The following is a 21,134-nucleotide window of genomic DNA, read 5'->3' as shown; positions in this document are numbered from 1 at the left end:
TGAAATACTTGAAGAATTTGATATAAATATAGTAGTAGTTTTCTAATGGTGGTTCTTGAATCTTGAACTTTTCTTTGATGTAATTTTGCAGGTAATAAAGTTAGTTTTGATTGTTGTTTTAGCTTTCTTGAGTGCCAATTATGCTAATGGAATAAAGGCTGTTTTGGATACTTAGCCATGAACTGTAGAGCTCATACAGCTTCATGACTTTTGCTACATAGTATTACTTTTGAATTCATAAAATATAAAATTGATTTTTATTTTTATTTTTATTTTCTATTATTTTATATTTATAAATTGTTTTTTTGCCGATGATCCCTTGATTTTAGATAAAAAGACGATTTTACCCTCACATGCAAGGCACGTGTTAAGGGTTAACGGAATTTAGAGTGAGGGATGCTGATTACAAATTTTCGATAAACAAAAGATTCTAAAGGTAAAAAAACGAGGAACATTGTTAGCAATATGGAGTATAATACAGAGATCAACGGAGAAAAAAAGTCTATAAGATAAATGAGAAATTTTGTAAATTGTTTAATGGAGATAATAAGTTGAAGTTGATAGATGGTACATGCCGTAGAGAGGTGGATTTACTAAAACTCTAACGTTGTGCAGTGGCAAGTTGACATCAATATAATTGTTTGAATAAATCTTGAGGTGACTACAACAAAGCATAGTTGCCTACTTGCCTTTATTCACGTTATGCAGTGGCAAGTTGACATCAAGATAACCATAGTTGCCTACTTGCCTTTGTTTGAATTTTTCTAACGGAAATTCTAACGCTACCCCCCTCCTAGGCCTAGATTACTCTAGAGCATCAATTCAATATCACATTTTATAATCAAATACTCTTTAATATTTATTATTAATATTAATATTAATATTAATATTAATCTTCTATATCAATATATCAATAGTATCATATAAATTTCTAAAATAGTAATGTCATAAATAAATAATTATATTTAATAATTATATTTAATTAAAAAAAATTCAAAAATAAAGAAAAAATTTCTAAGCTTCTCATGATAATGTCATTAAAATAATAATTATATTTAATATTTAATAAATAACTTTAATGTTCATTGTCTAATATATGAAACATTATATACAACTTTATAATAAAACACCCTTATGGTCATATGTAGAAAATTTGAAGCATTATGTACAACTTTATGGTAAAACACCTCCATGACTATATATACAATATTTGAAGCATTATGTACAATCTTATGATAAAACATCCTCATAACCATATGTACAAACTTTAAAACAATTTGTAAAATCTTTTACAAAACACAACATGAATACATTTACAAACTTTGAAGCATATTGTACAACCTTCATATAATAATTGTATTTTAAATTTTTTAAAAAAAATAAAGAGGCATTTGTTATTACTAATAAATATTATTAAACATATAAATACCTAATTTTAGAGGAAACTTTATTATTATTATTATTATTATTATTATTATTATTATTATTATTATTATTATTATTATTATTATTATTATTATTATTCAAATATGGATTTCATTTACAAGATTAATTAAGTTGCATACGTATACGAAATAAATGTCTCAATAAAATGTTGTAATGTAGGCTTTTATGACAGAAAAGTAATTGTGATGAAAATTGGAAGAAGGTTGTGGGATAATAAATGTAGTTCATTTATTCTGACCAAGTTAAGTATATATCAATATGTTTATAAAAACAACTACAAGTTTCTTAGTCGGAATCTGTGGTTCCACGGATCATTAAACTAAATGACTTTAGCATTTACGTTCACTTAATATCTAAAACATATCATTAAACTGTTTTGTTTAAACAAACTCGTAGTTCCACGAGTGATTTCACTAGTATCTAATAAATCTCTATAATGATTATGTCATATATAAGGATTATCCAAGCTTAAAAAAATTCAAAAATAAAATGAAAAATTCTAAGGCCCCCATGATGATGATGTCATTAAAATAATTAATTGTATTTAATAAAAATATTAACATGTTAATTGTATAATATATGAAGCATTATATACAACCTTTTGATAAAACATCTCCATGGCCATATGTACAATATTTGAAGTATCATGTACAACCTTATGTTAAAACACCCTAACTGCATCATCTACAGGGTTACTTCAACAGATCATTAGCTCCCTCCAAAGGGAATTCGCACTTCCTGGGTAGATCAGCCTCTCGTCTACTGTGATATCGTCAACTCTGTCTATAAGTCGTTCAACCCGGTCCAACACCAGCGGACCAAGTACATTAAGATCGACATCCACTTCGATAGACTTGGTTGCTCAGGGACAGATCCACGTTCTTCATGTGCCATCCAGATATCAGTTTGGCCTCCCGCATGCTTTGTTTGATGAGTTTAGATCCAGTTTGAGCATTCGTCGATTGTTGTTTCTCCTTATGGCCCATTTGTTTGTAAGGGCTAAGACCCGATTCTAGAATAGTCTTTATGTCTTATATATTGTACTTTTACATTCACGAAATCAAATCAATAAACATATCAATCTTTAAACCTTAACATAATGTTCTTGTATGACAATTTCATGCATACTAACGACAGTCCTAAGGGTTGTCTTCGTTAGTAAAATTCAATTAAAAATTAAACATAATAGATAATTTTCTATTAATAAGGTGGATCACATCTTTTCAAATTTTAAAGTCACATCTTCAGTACATACATAGTCTGCAGAACTCGAAATAAAAACATCTTAAACTTGACTAAGTAACCATTTTTACCTTTTGATCTTCTGATGACAATAACTTGACTATGAAAACGTGACTCATTTTTCACCCATTCAGTCAACTTTTCACAATTATTGTAAACCTGAAATTGCAAAAAAAAAAAAAAATAATAAAAATAAAATATATATATATATATATATATATATATATATATATATATATATATATATATATATATATATATATATATATATATATATATATATATATATATATATATATATATAGTTTAGGGTATAATTATATGAGATATTATATATGATCGGTCAAAAAATCTGACACACGTAGACATAACTTTCCTTATAATGTTATAAACCGATATAAATTTTGAATGTTATAAAAACAATTACTTGTAAATATTTTTTATATAAACTAATACACATATGTATGGATTTCTTATAAAGACTATACATATACGGGTGAAAGATAATGTAATGAGTAAGTACTACATTATTATTTTATTATGGGTTAAACAAAGATAAGTTAGTATGAGTTAGAGTTAAATTATTGTGTTAAAAAAATGAAAATACTACGTTATTATTTTAGTATGAGTTAAAGCGAGATAAGATATTAAAAAAATAAAGTAAAAAATGAATGATTTTAGTATGAGTAAAAATAAAGATAAGTCAGGTTAAAAAAAATTAAATTATTGATTTAGGTAAAGAGTACATATTTGTTAGTTAAATAAAAAAGATAGGTGGAAGATAAAATTAAAAGGAGTATTATGTATTCATGTATGTATGCACTATGTATTCATGTACTATGATGCTCATGTTATCATGTATCATGTATGTACTCCCATCCATATAATAACAATAAAATTGCGCTCGTCATTCCTGAACTTGTATCCAGCCTTCTCACGCCATCCTTAAACTTTTTTTTGCTGACGTCGTCCCTGAACTTGTACTTTATAACTCCGGTCGTCCCTCCGTCTATATTCCGTCCAATTTCTCAGTTAAACTGAATCATGTGCGAATCATGTGAGGGTATTTCAGTCTTTTTATCATTTAAGTTTCACAAAATCAGATTCAAAAGCTGCTGCTACAGTACGTGTGTTCATGAGTTTCATCACTCTCTAAATTGAACTTCAATAATTGATGATTCTAACATCGAATTGATTACAGAAAACTTTTCCTAATCTCAATCTTAAGCTTCGTCGATCATCATATCAGATTTACAACAACAAATCTAATGAAATTCAGATTGTGTTCATCGTTTATGTTCTTCATCAACCGATTTGAGCTCCGAATCAATCTGAGATGTTATAGCAAAAAGTAAAAATGCAGTTGTGTTCTAAATCTAATCGTGAAAATCTCTGCAAAAGCTTAAATCCTAACTTGAAGAATTGAGAACGAATTTGCTGGTCAAACATCAAAATACAAAAGTCAACGATTCATTCATCATCAAATTCGTGATTTAGATGTTGTTTCTGGTTGAATTGTTGATAGTCGAGTATTAAGGAGGTGATTTTGAACGTTTTACATGAAGGATTCAAGGCATACTAACAACTAATCGTATAAATTAATTTTCATGAAGAACATGATACCACTACTATTCATATAATGATTTATAAATGTGAAGCTATGATTTTTCACAAAAGTTCTTAATTGCTAGTATAGGAACTAATCTCAATCATACCCAGTCCCCCAAATCTACCCAAACTTACACCCCTAAATTTCAAATCGGAGATAGAAATTATTAATATATTTACGGATCTGAAAAGTTCGGGTCGTGATGGAATTAACGATTTTGTCAGAGTTTTAACACCTCCGGAGTTTGCCCTTTTGGATTTGAAGTGTTTTTTACTTTAATTATCATTCAGCATTTTGCATAAGTCCAGGTGACTTCCTACAATGGATTTTTTTTGTTTTATATGGGTTTTGTAATATTAGAGAGAGAGTGGAGAAGAAGATGTGAAAAAGATAAAATTTAGATTTAAAGAAAAATTACGCCCGTCGTCCCTCAACCCTCACATGATTTGCACATGAGTCAGTTTAACAGAGAAATTGGACGGAATATAGATGGAGGGACGACCAGAGTTACAAAGTATAAGTTCAGGGACGACGCCAGCAAAAAAAAGTTTAAGGATGACATGAGAAGGGTGAATACAAGTTTAGGGATAACGAGCGTAATTTTGTCTATAATAAATCACGCGTAAAACTACGAATAAACACTAAAAAGATGTAATGGTTATGAAGTATTTTTGTATTTATTATTATTAAATTAATTAATTTCATTATATACAAAGTGATGAGAGTAATACTGATGTCAGGCTATAAGATTGGTGGGGCATGGGGTGCGTTTCAATAGTCGAACCCTTTTTTTAAATCTTGAGGTGACTAAACTATTTGTTACGGTTAGAACCACAAAAATACCGGTCCGGCGATGCGGCGTGGCTTTTCGGGTTGTATATTCATATTTAAAATAGCGTTATGTATTTACAAAATGAAAAATGCGTTGCTACGGGTATGGTTGAAAACACGTGGTTAGTACCTAGTATACGTAATGGACTCAATATTTTTAATGCCAGAAAAATCTTTTAAAAAAAGGAACAAAACCATCGATATGATGTGGTTAGTTTGATATGCTTATCATATATGTATGTAAATGTAAAAATATATCCCGAAATATATAGTATTTTTAAAAATAGTCCGTTTCGCGCATAGCTAGTTGCGTTGTGTTCATAAAATTATTTCGAGTTGAACGGTGATTTCGGGAAAATTTAGCTCGAAACGAGCGGGAAGATATGTTTCGTTAAAAATTTAGGTAGGGTTTGTTTAAGAGTTTTTAATTAAAATAACAATTTTACATGTTACACCCCTATGTGGGGGGCTGAAATTTTGTAAGGGTTAAAGTTTAGGGGTTGAATTTTTTTTTTTTTTTTTTTTTTTTTTGCTGTGTTGTTTTTGAGGAAATTGGGCACCAAATGACTAAAGTCGGGATGCCAATTAGTATGTATATACAATATACAATATACAATTCTTGAGAGGAATATTAGAGACTTATTATGTGACATGGTAATGTTGTAGTAAGGTTGTGACAGAAGATTATTGGCACAAGGTTATTAAAAAGGAAATTGTGAATGATGTAGTGAAATATAATAATCAAGTTGCATGAAAAGAGGATATAAAAATAAATTAATAGTTATGAACCAACCACAATTAATCATTTGGTCATGAAATTGTTATATTTAACTTATATGTTTAATGATACCGCAACCCGCATGCGCACCCCATATGTATGCGGGTACCCACTAGTGTGCGTATGCGTGTACTTATGTGCGTTATGCGGTATGCGGATTCGTATCTAATGCCTTTGTTCCCAGTACAACGATTACTTGGCTATCAAGTAAATATCTTTTCCATAATTACATCCGTGATTCGGGGGAGTTTGTTATGGAAAGGATTGTCATTATCTCGGATGGTTCTAGAATTAGGGTTTGCCTATATATACAAACCCTAACTATCATTCTAAACATCATCACGTTACCTAGTCATCTCCTAGTATACACCTTACGTAACAACATCATCTAGCATCTTCTCAAGGTTAACAGTATCATGACTTCCGGGGAATCATCGGAACGCACTCAAACAGATAATCAAAACACGCAGTCTGGTAATCAGCAGACGCAAGCTATAGCTACGGGGGCGGGATACGCGCCATATCAACCGCCTGTATCCGACGAGCCTTTTCAGAGGTATAAGCCGATATATCCAGATGGGATCACACCGCCAAGGGCAAACTCGCCAGTCACCACCACGCGGTTGGATTTTTCCGCGGTGGTTCCAAGGGTCATCTTGGTGGGCACTAGCGGTGAAACAGTAGGCCCGCACGTGGTATGCTGCGGCCAGGCACCTATTTATAGTACCACGGTTTCAATCCCTCCGCAGACGCAGAGTGTTCAGCAGAATTCATCGTTTACACCGTTGCAACCTTGGCAACCACCGCGTCCAATTTCACAGTTTTTGACTCCTGCAGATGCGCAGGCATTACTTAATAGTTAGGGGTTCGGTGTCATTCCGGATGCAAATTCTCATTGGACGCCGATAACCGCAGAACAGCAAAGCACTGCGTATACGGTTGGGCTTATAGCGGCATATCCTCAGGCCTCGCAGGCATCTGCGCAACAGGTTTCGGCATCTTTTTAGCTACCCGTATACTCTGCGCCGGCAAGCCTACCTTCTTTCCCAATGCATCAGCCTTGGTTGTATCCGCAGACGCCAGGGCAGCCTTGGCAAAATATTCAGGGGCAGCGAATCTCGCAAGCCAATTTATGCAGGCGGCACCTCCTGACATGGTCCACCTATTTTCACAACCTGATTTTGTTCAGGATATGATGAGGCGTTTCTTCGCAGGGCTCAAAGGTGACCCTGTTAAACCACCTTTTGAGCAACCAACTACTTTTGATAAGTTTCCTCCGCATATAACTGCATATCCGTTTCCATCAGCGCTAAAGATACCTCTACGTTGGGTACTTATAATGGTTTGACTGATCCGGATGACTTCCTGCAGCGTTTCGAGGGCGCAATGCGCACCCAAGGCTGGGTGGATCCGGTCGCATGTCAGATATTTTCCATGACGCTGCAAGGCATTGCTCGCGAATGGTTTAATAAGCTCCCATCAGGTAGCATATCCGGATTCATGGATCTGCGGACGAAGTTCTTGCTGCAATATCAGAATCGGAGGCCACGCAAACGCACTCATATCGAATGTCATGATATTGTGCAGAAATTCAAGGAATCTTTGGGTGAATTTCTCACAAGATATACTAATGAGTGTTTGCGCATACCAGATCTCAAGCCAGAGCAACAGATTTCTGGACTCATACATGGTATAAACTCAGAACGTCATCCAACACTGGTAAGGCGTCTGCGCCATACAGTCCCAACAACTTATGTTGAAGCGCTTAATGAATGCCATGACTATATGCGGAGTGGCGAAGATAATGATATTCCAACAGCTAGCTCACGCAACGAGAGGAAAGACGATGATGATCGTTCGCGCGATCCAAATCGTGGCAACAACTCTCGCGGAAGGTATCCTAGCGGTGGTCCTATCAGGAATGATAAAGGGAAATCAAGTGGCAATTATCGAAACAATAATCAGCGCGGCATCAATAATCAGAACTATGCGCTGCTTAAAAGTTTGTCTAAAACGCCAAAAGAAATTTTGGCAACCGAACCAGTGTGCGCGACCTTTGCGGTTCCAACTCCGCTTACAGAATTTGGAAAGAGGGATAAAACAAAGTATTGCGAATTCCATGACGATTACGGGCATGACACTAATCGATGTAAAAACTTGATGGAACGAGTGCTCGAGGCACTACGCGCAGGTAAATTGGATAACCTAAAACCACCTAAGAAAGACAAGGGAAAATCCGCAGAAGAAGGGTCGAAGGCTAAAACTTTCACATGGCAAAAAGTTGATAACACAAAAAACGCCGACTTAACCATTAATATGGTCGACGCAGAGAAAGTTAGCCAGCGGAGAAAGTACAATGATCACCATGACTGGGAACTTCTCCCAATCACGTTTCCTCCTGTAATGTCAATCGACACAGTTAACGAGCCCATTATCATCAAGTGTCGCATCCCTACTTGCGGAGTACAAATTAAACGCATGCATGTTGACACCGGGAGTGGCGTTGACATTATGTACGAGCATTGCTATCGTTTCCTTCCTGCAGAAGTTAAGACGCAGCTACGCCAGTCTGATATTACGTTATCTGGGTTCTCCGGAGAAAGCTCATGGCCGTTAGGGCGGATAGAGCTGGTGGTAGAGCTTGCGGATGACAGGAATCTGCAGATGGTCAGACATGAGTTGGTTGATTTTTATGTGGTTTGATCGACTTCGCGTTATAACGCGCTGCTAGGAAGAAACTTCATATGGCATTTTAACATTATACCATCGGTGGTGCATGGCTTGATTAAGTTTCCTACAGTGGGAGGCGTTGCCACGATTGCGTCACATCAAACAACCGAGTTGTGTGGCTCAGTTGTGCCTATCAGCACTCCCAGCGTGGGGGAACAACTCGCAAACTGTGCGGTCATAGCAAATCGTTTACATCCGGATAAGCGAATTAAAATCGGAGCAGGTTTGTCAGCTGAAACCAAGGCTAAGTTACATGGAATATTATCCGCAAACGCAGATGTTTTCGCATGGCGCGAATCAGACATGACTGGGGTTCCGCGAGATATTGCGGAACATAAATTGAATGTTAATCCATCACTCACGCCGGTTAGACAAAAGAAGAGGCATATGGCTCTTGAACGCAGTGATTGGTTGTGCGCAGAAGTAGATAACCTTGTCAAAGCAAACATTCTGCGGGAAGTACGCTATCAGACATGGGTTGCTAATCCTATGTTAGTCAAGAAGGCTGACGGTAATTGGCGGATGTGCGTTGATTTTAAAGACATTAATTAAGCATGTCCTAAGGATAACTACCCTCTCCCGGAGATAGACTGGAAGGTGGAATCATTGTCAGGTTTCCGGTACAAGTGTTTTCTGGACGCATACAAGGGTTATCACCAAATCTTAATGGCTGCGGAAGATGAGGACAAAACTACTTTTCATACGCCACAGGGTATTTATTGCTATACGAAGATGCCTTTCGGATTAAAAAACGCAGGCGCAACATATCAGCGCAAAATTGATGCGGCATTCAAACACCAAATTGGTAGGAATCTTGAAGCGTACGTTGACGATTTGGTAATTAAGAGCAACACTGAAGAAGAAATGCTCGCAGACATTCTAGAAACGTTTGCAACTCTACGCAGGATAAACATGAAGCTTAACCCGCTCAAATGTAGTTTTGGGGAAGAAGAAGGCAAGTTTCTAGGTCATGTGGTGACAGCGCGGGGAATCAAGGCAAATCCCAAAAAGATTGAAGCCATTGATAGTTTGCCATCTCCGAAGATAAAGAAAGACGTGCAGAGTCTCACCGGGAAGCTTGCGGCAATCACGCGGTTTTTGTCGAAGGCCGCAGAGCGGCAATTGCCATTCTTCAATACTTTGAAGAATTGTTTAAAGAAAAAAGACTTTGTATAGACTCAGGAAGTAGAATCAGCCTTTCAGGAGATGAAGAAGGTGCTCGCTGAATTACCAACACTCACCGCGCCAGTATCAGGAGAAACGCTTAAGCTGTACCTTGCGGCATCAAAAGAGGCTATCAGCTCGGTTCTTATCGCAGATCGCGGGAAGGTAATCCATTTCCTTTTACTTATGAATTATTTAATTCGTATACAATTAATGCTGAGGTTTTCTCAGACGCAAATGCCGATCTACTTATAAGCAAGACGCTGACAGCAAGCGAAGTAAACTATGCACCAATAGAAAAGCTAGTATATGCGCTAGTCCACATGGCGCGATGTTTGTGCCGATATTTCAAGCACACCTAGTTGTGGTTCTAACTAATCAGCCGATCAAGCAGGTTGGTAAAAACCTAATTTGCGGCAATGACCGGGAATACCGCATTGACTAACGCAATCATCTTATGTTTCAGGTGCTGTATAAACATGAAATCTCTGGCCGAATGGCTAAATGGGCTGTTGAGTTAGGGTAGCATGAAATAAATTTTTCTTCGCGAAGCGCGGTTAAGGGTCAAATACTCGCGGATTACCTAGCAGAGTTACCTGCGGATGTCGAGGCATTAACAGAACATCAAGATACGCCTGCACCAACTTTGTCACCATGGGAATTATGCACAGATGGTGCCTGCAGCGCAGCTGGCGCGAGTGCGGGTGTAATTTTAACTGGTCAAGATGGCGAAGAGCATACATATGCGCTACGGTTTAATTTTGCTGTTACAAACAACGAAGTAGAATATGAGGCTCTGTTAGCAGGTATGCGCATAAATTGAATGTTAAAATTCTGTACGCTTATGGGGATTCAAAGCTGGCATGTAGTCAAGTCAGCGGGGACTTTGAAGCGCACGACATTGACATACATCAATATTTATCGCTTGTTCATAACCTCGCTGACCAGTTTTTTAGTTTTTCAGATCTCCTACGTAATGCGGGGGCAAAATAAGAAAGCGGATGCGCTTAGCAAATTGGCTGCTTTGGCTTTTGATCATCTGGGGAAGAAAGTTCTTATAGAAGAACTGCATGAGAAATCCATTGTTATGATGCCTTTGGTAGCACCTGTTGAGGAATCCAGCTCAACATGGATGACACCTATTATTGCTTTCCTGCGGGACGGCACATCACCTGCGGATTCCATTGATGCGAAGAAGGTCCGCACCAAGGCACCACTGTATGCCCTTGAGGGTGACGTCCTATATCGAAAAAATTATTTAGGGCCGCACTTAAGGTGTATTGGCCCGAAAAAAGCAGAGGAGGTTATACGCGAGGTGCATGAAGGTGCATGCACTCTTCATTCGGGGCGCAGGTCTATTGTGACAAAAATTATGCGGCTAGGTTATTATTGGCCCACTATGTACGCAGATACCGCGCGAATAGTGAAGGAATGCGAATCTTGCCAAATACATGCACCTATCAGCAGGTCACCTGCACATCCTATGATACTAGTCTCCTCACCATGGCCATTCTATAAATGGGCAATTGACATAGTCGGACCATTTCTAAAAGGTCGAGGTAATATTCTCATTTATTTTATACCGTATGCTATTTACGTCAGTATCTTACGCCTACTCTGCACACGCAGGAAACATCAAATTCTTGATTGTTGCAATTGACTATTTTACTAAGTGGGTTGAAGCGCGATCGCTGGCAACGATTTCAGGAAAGAGGGTGCGAAATTTTGTATGGGAAGACATTATTTGTCGATTCGGCATACCAAACGAAATCGTTAGTGATAACGGTACACAGTTTGCGGGGGATCCTTTTCGTAGTTGGTGCGCGGAGCTTAATATTAAGCAAACCTTTACTTCCGTTGCGCATCCGCAGGCGAATGGCCAGTGCGAAGTCACCAACCGGGATATAGTAGCTGGAATCAAAGCTAGATTGGGTCATGGTCGCATTGGTTGGGTGGATGAGCTACCAAAGGTTTTGTGGGCGCATAGAACAATACCCAAAGCAAGCACTGGTGAGACTCCGTTCAGTTTGGTCTATGGATCAGAAGCTGTTGTGCCCGCAGAAGTTAGGGTACCAACGTTCCGCATACAGAATTTTGACGAACAAAATAACTCAGAAGCTTTGCGGGAAAATCATAATCTGCTTGAAGAATGCAGACTCTCTGCGGCAGTAAACGAAGCAATAACAAGCAGAAAATTGCAAAGTACTACAATCAGCGTGTGCGTTCGCGCTCTTATAAGTGCGGGGACTTAGTTTGGCGTCAGAATGACGCAAGTCATGCGGAGGATACTGGGAAATTGGGCCCCCGCTGGGAAGGTCCGTATAGGGTAGCAAAAGCAAGCAACACCGGGGCATACCATCTCGAGACATTAGATGGAAAACCCGTCAAACGCACTTGGCACGCGACATTGTTGAAAAAATGTTATATGTAGCTGGATGGACCTGATCACTCCAATTTTTTTTAGCACATTATTTTTTCTATGTATTCTCCGTTCGTTTGGATGTGTCACGGTTGTAATCATTATTAATTTTAACAAATGTTTACTCGCGCATACTTTTGTTGTTTATCGCTTTCTTTTTTGTATGCGTTTTTTGCCTACTTAAGGGGTGTCCTCTAGCCCCCGTGCGGCAGAAGCCTGTTTGATTACAAGGCTAGACATCAACGGCAGGCGAAGGGAATTGGTTTTCCCCTAGCCAAGCGCCACACAGACTAGATGGCTGCCAAGTCGACTTCAAACTACAAGCATTGGTTTGTGTAACATCCTCAATCGGGCCTAGATGTAAGATTACTAGATTGCCCTTAAGTTAGTAATGTGTTACTATATGTTTTTATTTTTTTATTTAATATTTATTATTTAATGATGTGATTAGGACTAGTTTGTGACAAGGGTCACAGAACAGGTTTGTTTATTTAATTTGAACTTTGTTTGGGTTGCCAAATGATGTACGAAAGATATCAGATAACTGATAAATACATTTGAGTTACACAGTATGGGATTTAATCCCAAATAATAGACTGATGTCTATCCCCTTCTTACATTTTCCAGAAAATTCCCAAAACACTCCCGTACCTTCCTTTCACCTACAATCAAACCCTAATTTCTAATCCTTGTTTTAGAGCTCGAATCATTTACATCTTTGTGTTCCTTGTGATTCACTGATTCTTTCAAGGTAAGAATCACAAGTTTTCATGCTTTAATCTTCAAGAAAATGGGGTTTTTGTGTTAGTTTTATAAAGTGTGTATTTTGGGTCAAAGTGGTTAGATTTGATGTTGTTTGAGTCCAAATCTTGTGGGTTTATGTTTCTTAATGTATAGTGTCTTTGATTTGGTCAGTTTTGAGGTCATAATCGAGCTTTAGAGCAAGAATTGGGCAATTTTGGGTGAAACCCGTCACTTTGTTTTCAGCTTCTGCAGTTGAACACGGTCGGCCGAGTGTCTCCTGACACTCGACCGATCGACGAGACCATCGACCGAGTGTGTATGACCCACGGCCGAGTGTGTCTGTGTAAGACCATCGACCGAGTGACTAGACACTCGGCCAAGTGAGTGAAGACAGTCGGCCGACTGTCTCTGACAGTCGATCGAGTATCTTGGGCAGTGAAATATTTTGCCAAGGGTTGATTTTTAGCCGTTATGCTGCCCGTTTTTATTTTGATGATTTTGATGTAAATTTTGAAAGTGCATAATGTGTTAAGCAAAAAATTTTTAGCGGATACTTTTTCTGACAAAAATTTCTGTATTGAGTTATTTGGGGTTAACAGACAGAAACTAACTTGTGTATATATTTTTCTCAGGAGAAAAGGAGAAAGAGAAGGTTCAGTGATTAGATAGCTGAATACCTTCTCGTTTGCTGGTAATCGGTGAGTGGGACTAACTGGAGAATACAGTATATAGTAGCATGTTATATTATGACTGCCATGCTTGTTAGATATACTTATTGTTATGGATAGTTAGTACATTGTGATGACTGTATGTTGGTTGATGCTTGTCTGCTGGAGCCCAGTGCGTCCCTATTGTGTGGTGGCCTCAGTAGGAGAGATCAACCTGCGGGTTAGGTTCCTCATGTGGTGGCCTAGACAACCCTGGTGTATATATATGTGAATGACGCGTCCATCGCGTGTGGATTATGTATATACATACGGTGGTGGAGGAACTTATGGTAAGCCCTAGTCCGATCAGCTGGTGGTTAATGGTTTGGCCGAGCCGCCAGAGTCTCTGTAGACGGCACTTGGGTGATGTTTGTGTGTTAGACTATTGTGACATGATTAGTATAACACTTATGTATGCTATGGCCTGTCGTTAGTCGTACTCACTTAGCTTCGTGCTAATTCCCCTCCATCTCCTCCCTACAGGTTGATAGCTTTTGTAGATAGTGCTTTTTGGGAGAAGACGGGCATGGTGATGTTATGTTTGACAGGATTAACTCTGATGTGATCTTTTATAGTTTAAACTGTGTTCTTTTGAAAACAGATTGTAACTACATCTTCTCCGAATAAACATGTATTTTGTAATGACATGTGACACTGGTTGTCTTAGCAATAGTTAATGTTTATTTTGTAATTAATAAATAAATGCTTCTGCCACGTATTAAAAAAAATTAGCGGTGTCACAAGTTGGTATCAGAGCTGAGTTTGGCAGCATGTGCATTGTGATCTACATGTCATGTTCCCAAACTTAGAAGAGTCATGTCAGACATAACATGCTGGGGATGGGTTAAGTGAGTATTATGACAGGATATGTGTTAGTTGTTAGTATTAACAGAATTTATACTAAGCTTTGGTGTGAGTGTTGTGGTAGTGCAGCAATGACAGATAATGAAGCTAACGCTACTACCCCTGCTGCCCCTGGAACTGGTACATTCAAAGCCCCTGACGAAGATGGACATGTATCTTCAGAAGAAGAAACTTCTCAAGAAGTAATAGAACTTCTAAGTCGGTTATTAGAAGCTCAAGAGAGAATCAAAGAATTAGAACAAGAACGGGCGCAATGGAACCCTAATACCACTGCGTTAAATACAACCTTTCCTCCTAACTTTTATAATCAAGCCGGTGGCAGTTCTCAGTCACAATTTCCACAAAATACCTATCAAAACTATCAAATTCCATTTCCGTTTAACCAGACTTTTTCTAATCAAATGATGTACCCATTTCAAGTCCCTGAGACAAGAAGGAAGTGTACCTATAAACAGTTTATGGACTGCAAACCTCCTGAGTACAGTGGTCACACAAACCCTATAATGACCCTTAATTGGCTAAGAGAAGTAGAGAGAGCGTTGGAAGCATGTTTTTGTGAGCCTGAATCTATGGTACTGTTTGCTAGTAGGCTTCTCAAAAGTGAAGCAATGGAGTGGTGGGATTCTATTACTGCATATTTAACCAAAGAACAGATCAGTCAGATAACTTGGGAACAGTTCGCTGCTAAGGTTCGTGAGCAGTATTGTTCTGAGTATGAGATGGAAAGATTGAAAACTGAGTTCCTGAGTATGAAAATGACCGAAAGTATGACAATTGATGAGGTTTTCATAGATTTTACATCGAAGTTAAGGTTTGTTCAACAGTGGGTACCGACTGAAAAGGATAAGATTCAGCATTTTATGCGGGTGATTAAGCCAGAATATAGAACAGTTGCGAGATTTGCAACCACATTGGCACAGGCTCATGGGATGGCTAAAGTTACAGAAGGTGATATAATGGCAGCGAAAAGAGAAAGTTCAAAAGGTGGACCTTTTGGGGGAAAATCAGAAAGTCAAACTGGTGGTCAGTCTACTCAATAGTCAAGTAAGCAATTGGGTTTTCGTGGTAAGAAGTCAGGTGGGTTTAAACAGAAAAGTAAGTCTGGTATGAGTGGATTGGGTTCTAGTCAGTCTGGTTGGTGTAATGTTTGTAAGTCGACTCATGCCGGTCCATGTTCTCCAATGACCAGAAGATGTTTGAGATGTGAAGTAGTAGGTCATGAAACAACAACTTGTTCCTTTAAGTCCGATGTGTGTTGGACTTATCATCAGGTAGGTCATAGATCAGCGAATTGTCCATCTGCGTCGAGAGCCTGTTCTGGGGTAGGGTCAGGGGCGAGGTCAGCAACTTCTGGGGGATCTTCTGCTTCTACCGCCGGGCAGAAAAGAAAGAATCCTTCAACAGCAGAGGCAAGGGCGTTTCAGATGACGGTAGACGCTGCAACCACTACCGATGACGTCATTACTGGTATGTTCTTGGTTAATTCCTTGCCAGCTCGTGTGTTATTTGATTCTAAATTGAATCGATCTTTTATGTCCTTAGGCTTCTGTGATAAGTTGAAGTTGCCTGTTAGGATGTTAGATGCGCCTTTGGGAATAGAAGTAGCTGATGATAAAATGGTTCCATGCACATCATCTGTGTCTGGACTTACCACCGAAATTGATGGCCATTCCTTCCCTTTAACCTGTTTGCTGATGCCTATACCTAGCTTTGATGTAGTCATAGGTATGAATTGGTTAAGAGCTAATAGGGCTAATATTAAGTGTGATAAGAAGATGATTTCTTTCCGTTTGGCCGACGGATCCCGAGTGATAGCTAGGGGAGAGCGCAGTGGATTTAACTTTCCTATGGTTTCCCTAATGAAAGCTCAGAAGGCAATAACGAAAGGGTGTGATTCATTCTTAGCCTACGTGATTGATGTTAAGAAAGAGAAGAAGCAGGTGACCGATATTCCCATTGTGTCAGAATTTCCAGAAGTATTTCCAGATGATTTACCAGGGTTACCTCCAGTACGTGAAGTAGAGTATAAAATTGATTTGGTTCCCGGTGCTACGCTAGTTACAAAAGCTCCTTACAGATTAGCTCCGTCAGAAATTCGAGAAATGATATCTCAGATTCAGGAACTGTTAGATAAGGGGTTTATCCGACCAAGTTCTTCACCGTGGGGTGCTCCTGTTTTGTTTGTGAAAAAGAAAGATGGGTCTCTTTGTATGTGTATAGATTACCGCGACTTAAATAAGAGAACAATCAAGAATAAGTATCCGTTACCAAGAATAGATGACTTATTTGATCAGTTACAGGGTGCTTCCTACTTTTCAAAGATTGATTTACGTTCAGGGTATCATCAGGTACGTGTTGCAGATAGTGATATACCGAAAACAGCGTTCAGAACTAGATATGGTCATTACGAATTTTTAGTTATGCCATTTGGGTTAACAAACGCGCCAGCAGTGTTTATGGATCTCATGAACAGGGTGTGTCGTCAGTATCTTAACAAGTTTGTGATTGTCTTCATAGATGATATCTTGATATATTCGAAAATCGAGAAAGATCATGCTACGCATCTGAGGTTGGTGTTAGAGCTTCTGAAACAGGAACAGTTGTACGCTAAATTCTCCAAATGTGAATTTTGATTGCGGGAAGTACAGTTTCTGGGTCATGTGATTTGTGAACAGGGTATTAAAGTAGATCAGTCTAAGATAGAGGCCGTAATGAATTGGAACTCACCAAAAACGCCGACAGAAATTAAGAGTTTTCTGGGTTTAGCAGGTTATTACCGCCGATTTATCAAAGACTTCTCTAAAATAGCAGGTCCGTTGAATAAGTTAACTAGAAAAGATGTAGCCTTTCGATGGACTGATGAACAAGAAAAGCCGTTTCAGACTCTCAAACAGTTGTTATGTCAAGCGCCAGTTTTAGCTTTACCAGAGGGAACAGAATATTTTGTGGTCTACTACGATGCGTCATGTGCAGGTCTGGGTTGCGTTTTGATGCAGAGAAATAAAGTTATAGCGTATGCTTCACGACAGTTGAAGAATCATGAACGAAACTACCTTACTCACGATTTAGAGTTAACTGTAGTTGTGTTTGCTTTGAAGCTTTGGAGACATTATTTGTATGGTACACATTGTGAAATCTATACAGATCATAAGAGTCTTCAATATATCTTTTTGCAGAAGGAATTAAATATGCGTCAACGTCGATGTTTAGAATTGATTAAAGACTACGATTGTGAGATTAAGTACCATCCGGGTAAAGCAAATGTGGTCGCAGATGCTCCGAGTCGCAAGAAAACCATCGAAAATGTTAGATTTATGAGAATTAAAATAGTTTCAGACTTGATTGATCGATTGAAAACCGTTCAGTTAGTAGCTTTGAATGACGAAAACCTAAAGACTGAACAAATGACTAAAAGAAAATTTGACCTATGCAATGATTCTAGAGGATTAAAGACCTATAAAGATCGAATTTGGGTGCCTATGCTTGGAGATTTGAGGGAATTAATCCTTACTGAAGCGCATAAATCGAGATTATCAGTGCATCCAGGTAGTACAAAGATGTATAGAGACTTGAAAACATTGTATTGGTGGCCGACAATGAAGACAGATGTTGCAAATGTTGTCGAAAAATATCATATTTGTGCGCAAGTTAAGGCAGAACATCAGAAATCGTATGGATCTCTAAGACAGTTAGAAATTCCTCAGTGGAAATGAGATCATATAACGATGGATTTTGTAACCAAGTTACCCCGAACCCAGAAAGGACACGACATGATCTGGGTGATTGTGGATCGTTTAATAAAGAGTGCTCACTTTTTAGCTACTCGTGAAACAGCTTCATTAAGTGATTTGGCAGAATTGTAGTTGAAAGAGATCGTTGGTCGACATGGTATACCATTGTCAATAGTTTCCGATAGAGATACTAGGTTTGTATCGAACTTCTGGAACAGTTTACAACAGAATTTGGGTACACGTGTGAATCTAAGTACATCATATCATCCACAGATAGACGGTCAGAGTGAACGGACGATTCAGACATTAGAAGACATGTTGAGAGCGTTTGTCTTAGAATATGGTGGTTCTTGGGATTCGCATCTTCCACTGATAGAGTTTGCTTACAACAATTCATATCATTCGAGTATCGGAATGCCACCGTATGAAATGTTATATGGTCGAAAATGCAGAACTCCTACGTGTTGGTTAGAAGCAGGTGAGAAACAATTTTCAGGTCCCGAAATTGTTCAGACAACTGCAGAAAAAGTTGAAATTGCAGAAAATGGGGTTTTTGTGTTAGTTTTATAAAGTGTGTATTTTGGGTCAAAGTGGTTAGATTTGATGTTGTTTGAGTCTAAATCTTGTGGGTTTATGTTTCTTAATGTATAGTGTCTTTGATTTGGTCAGTTTTGAGGTCATAATCGAACTTTAGAGCAAGAATTGGGCAATTTTGGGTGAAACCCGTCACTTTGTTTTCAGCTTCTGCAGATGAACACGGTCGGCTGAGTGTCTCCTGACACTCGACCGATCGACGAGACCATCGACGGATTGTGTATGACCCACGGCCGAGTGTGTCTGTGTAAGACCATCGACCGAGTGAGTGAAGACAGTCGGCCGACTGTCAGAGACAGTCGACCGAGTGTCTTGGGTAGTGAAATATTTTACCAAGGGTTGATTTTTAGCCGTTATGCTGCCCGTTTTTATTTTGATGATTTTGATGTAAATTTTGAAAGTGCATAAAGTGTTAAGCAAAAAAATTTTAGCGGATACTTTTTCTGACAAAAATTTCTGTATTGAGTTATTTGGGGTTAACAGACAGAAACTAACTTGTGTATATGTTTTTCTCAGGAGAAAAGGAGAAAGAGATGGTTCAGTGATTAGATAGCTGAATACCTTCTCGTTTGCTGGTAATCGGTGAGTGGGACTAACTGGAGAATATAGTATATAGTAGCATGTTATATTATGACTGCCATGCTTGTTAGATATACTTATTGTTGTGGATAGTTAGTACATTGTGATGACTGCATATTGGTTGATGCTTGTCTGCTGGAGCCCAGTGCGTCCCTATTGTGTGGTGGTCTCGGTAGGAGAGATCAACCTGCGGGTTGGGTTCCTCATGTGGTGGCCTAGAAAACCGTGGTGTATATATATGTGAATGACGCGTCCGTCGCGTGTGGATTATGTATATACATACGGTGGTGGAGGAACTTCTGGTAAGCCCCAGTCCGATCAGCTGGTGTCAAAATTTTGAAGTATTATTAACATTTTGACACTTTTAAGTGTCACTGTGCTATCGTTTTTGACGCTTTTGAGTGTCAGAAACTTTGCAACACTTATAATTGTTAAAAACATGTCAAGTTATTCATGCTTAAAAACGTCAAAAATGAAACTTTTTGTTTTTGTAGTGAGTATTAACATTATTACATAAATGAACGCTTTAATTTGCTCTCATGTCAACTTGATCTCCATACTCTCATCTCCAGTGATATCGAGTAAAACACCCATCATGTCCTTGACTTGTCTTATGTCCTTACGCTTTCTTGATTCTTCACGCTCCATTAAGTTTATATATATATATATATATATATATATCAAAATATCGAATCTTTTATGAATCTCCTTTGATTTTTTTTTGTATACCTTGTAAATCTATATTCTTAAAGAACCATATATGATCTGATATATGATCCCAAAGGTTAAAAGTACCCATAACTTCACCAAACTCACTAACAATTTTTCTTATGTCCCCTGCCTCATCCGCTTCATCCGAACACCTTTTGATCATTAGCATTCTTGATATGATATTATTCGTCATCTTCATAAGCTCTGATTCAAGTTCAACAAACTTCCCTTCTTTCGCCTTATGTGATAAATATTTTATCAAACAATTTATTTCGTTGTGCCTAACTGAAAGTAAAGAGTCTAATGTTCTACCATTAAGAAGTTGTGACATTACAATCTTTTTCAAAAATTTCCAATAAGCTCCGTATGGAGCAAATGTGAAGCCATTGCCACCATATGTAACGAAATCAACGCCTGAGTTATAAGGTCGGTTTAGAAACGTAGTATCATACGTTTTGAACAATTTTTTGCTGCTTCTGGTGAACTAAAAGTAACACATCATACTAAGCCGAAATATAGTTGAAAAACTGGCCCTTAACGCTTCGAAAGTGTGTGAAGAACTTGATGAGGTTTTAGACCAAGGAGATGAAGATGTCCGATTATGGGAAATGTGAATGGGCTCGGAGGAGTTCGAGATCTAGCAAGAGTTGATTTGAGTCGCACTTTTATGAATATGATTGATGATTGATATTGTCCACCGTTTGAGCCACACGTTAACATCAAGATAACTATAGCAACCTTTGTTTGAATTTTACTAAATCTTGTGGTAACTAAGACTATTCGTTATGTTTAGAAATCTTGTGAATAATATTGGAGAGTTACTATGTGACGTGGAAATGTGTGAGAAAAGAGGGTTGTTACGGGTCAAGTATGTCTCATTAATTTTGTAGGCGCTGTTCGAAGCATAAAAATTAGCTCTTATTATTTGGCTGAAAATTAATAATAAATGAGACTTGTTGACTTGGGCTTAGGTTATCTAGGGCTA

General features: G+C 38.1%; 1 pseudogene; it reads right to left on the bottom strand.

The window, feature by feature from the left end:
• Positions 1-2,682: 2,682 nt before the first annotated feature.
• LOC139870235 (3,9-dihydroxypterocarpan 6A-monooxygenase-like) lies at positions 2,683-20,869 on the bottom strand (annotated as a pseudogene).
• Between the last annotated feature and the right edge of the window lie 265 nt (positions 20,870-21,134).

The sequence above is a fragment of the Rutidosis leptorrhynchoides genome, chromosome 10 (assembly GCF_046630445.1).
Source record: "Rutidosis leptorrhynchoides isolate AG116_Rl617_1_P2 chromosome 10, CSIRO_AGI_Rlap_v1, whole genome shotgun sequence".
Classification (NCBI taxonomy): Eukaryota; Viridiplantae; Streptophyta; class Magnoliopsida; order Asterales; family Asteraceae; genus Rutidosis; species Rutidosis leptorrhynchoides.
The sequence above is the reverse complement of the archived record's forward strand: the minus strand, read 5'-3'. Positions and strand labels throughout refer to the sequence as shown.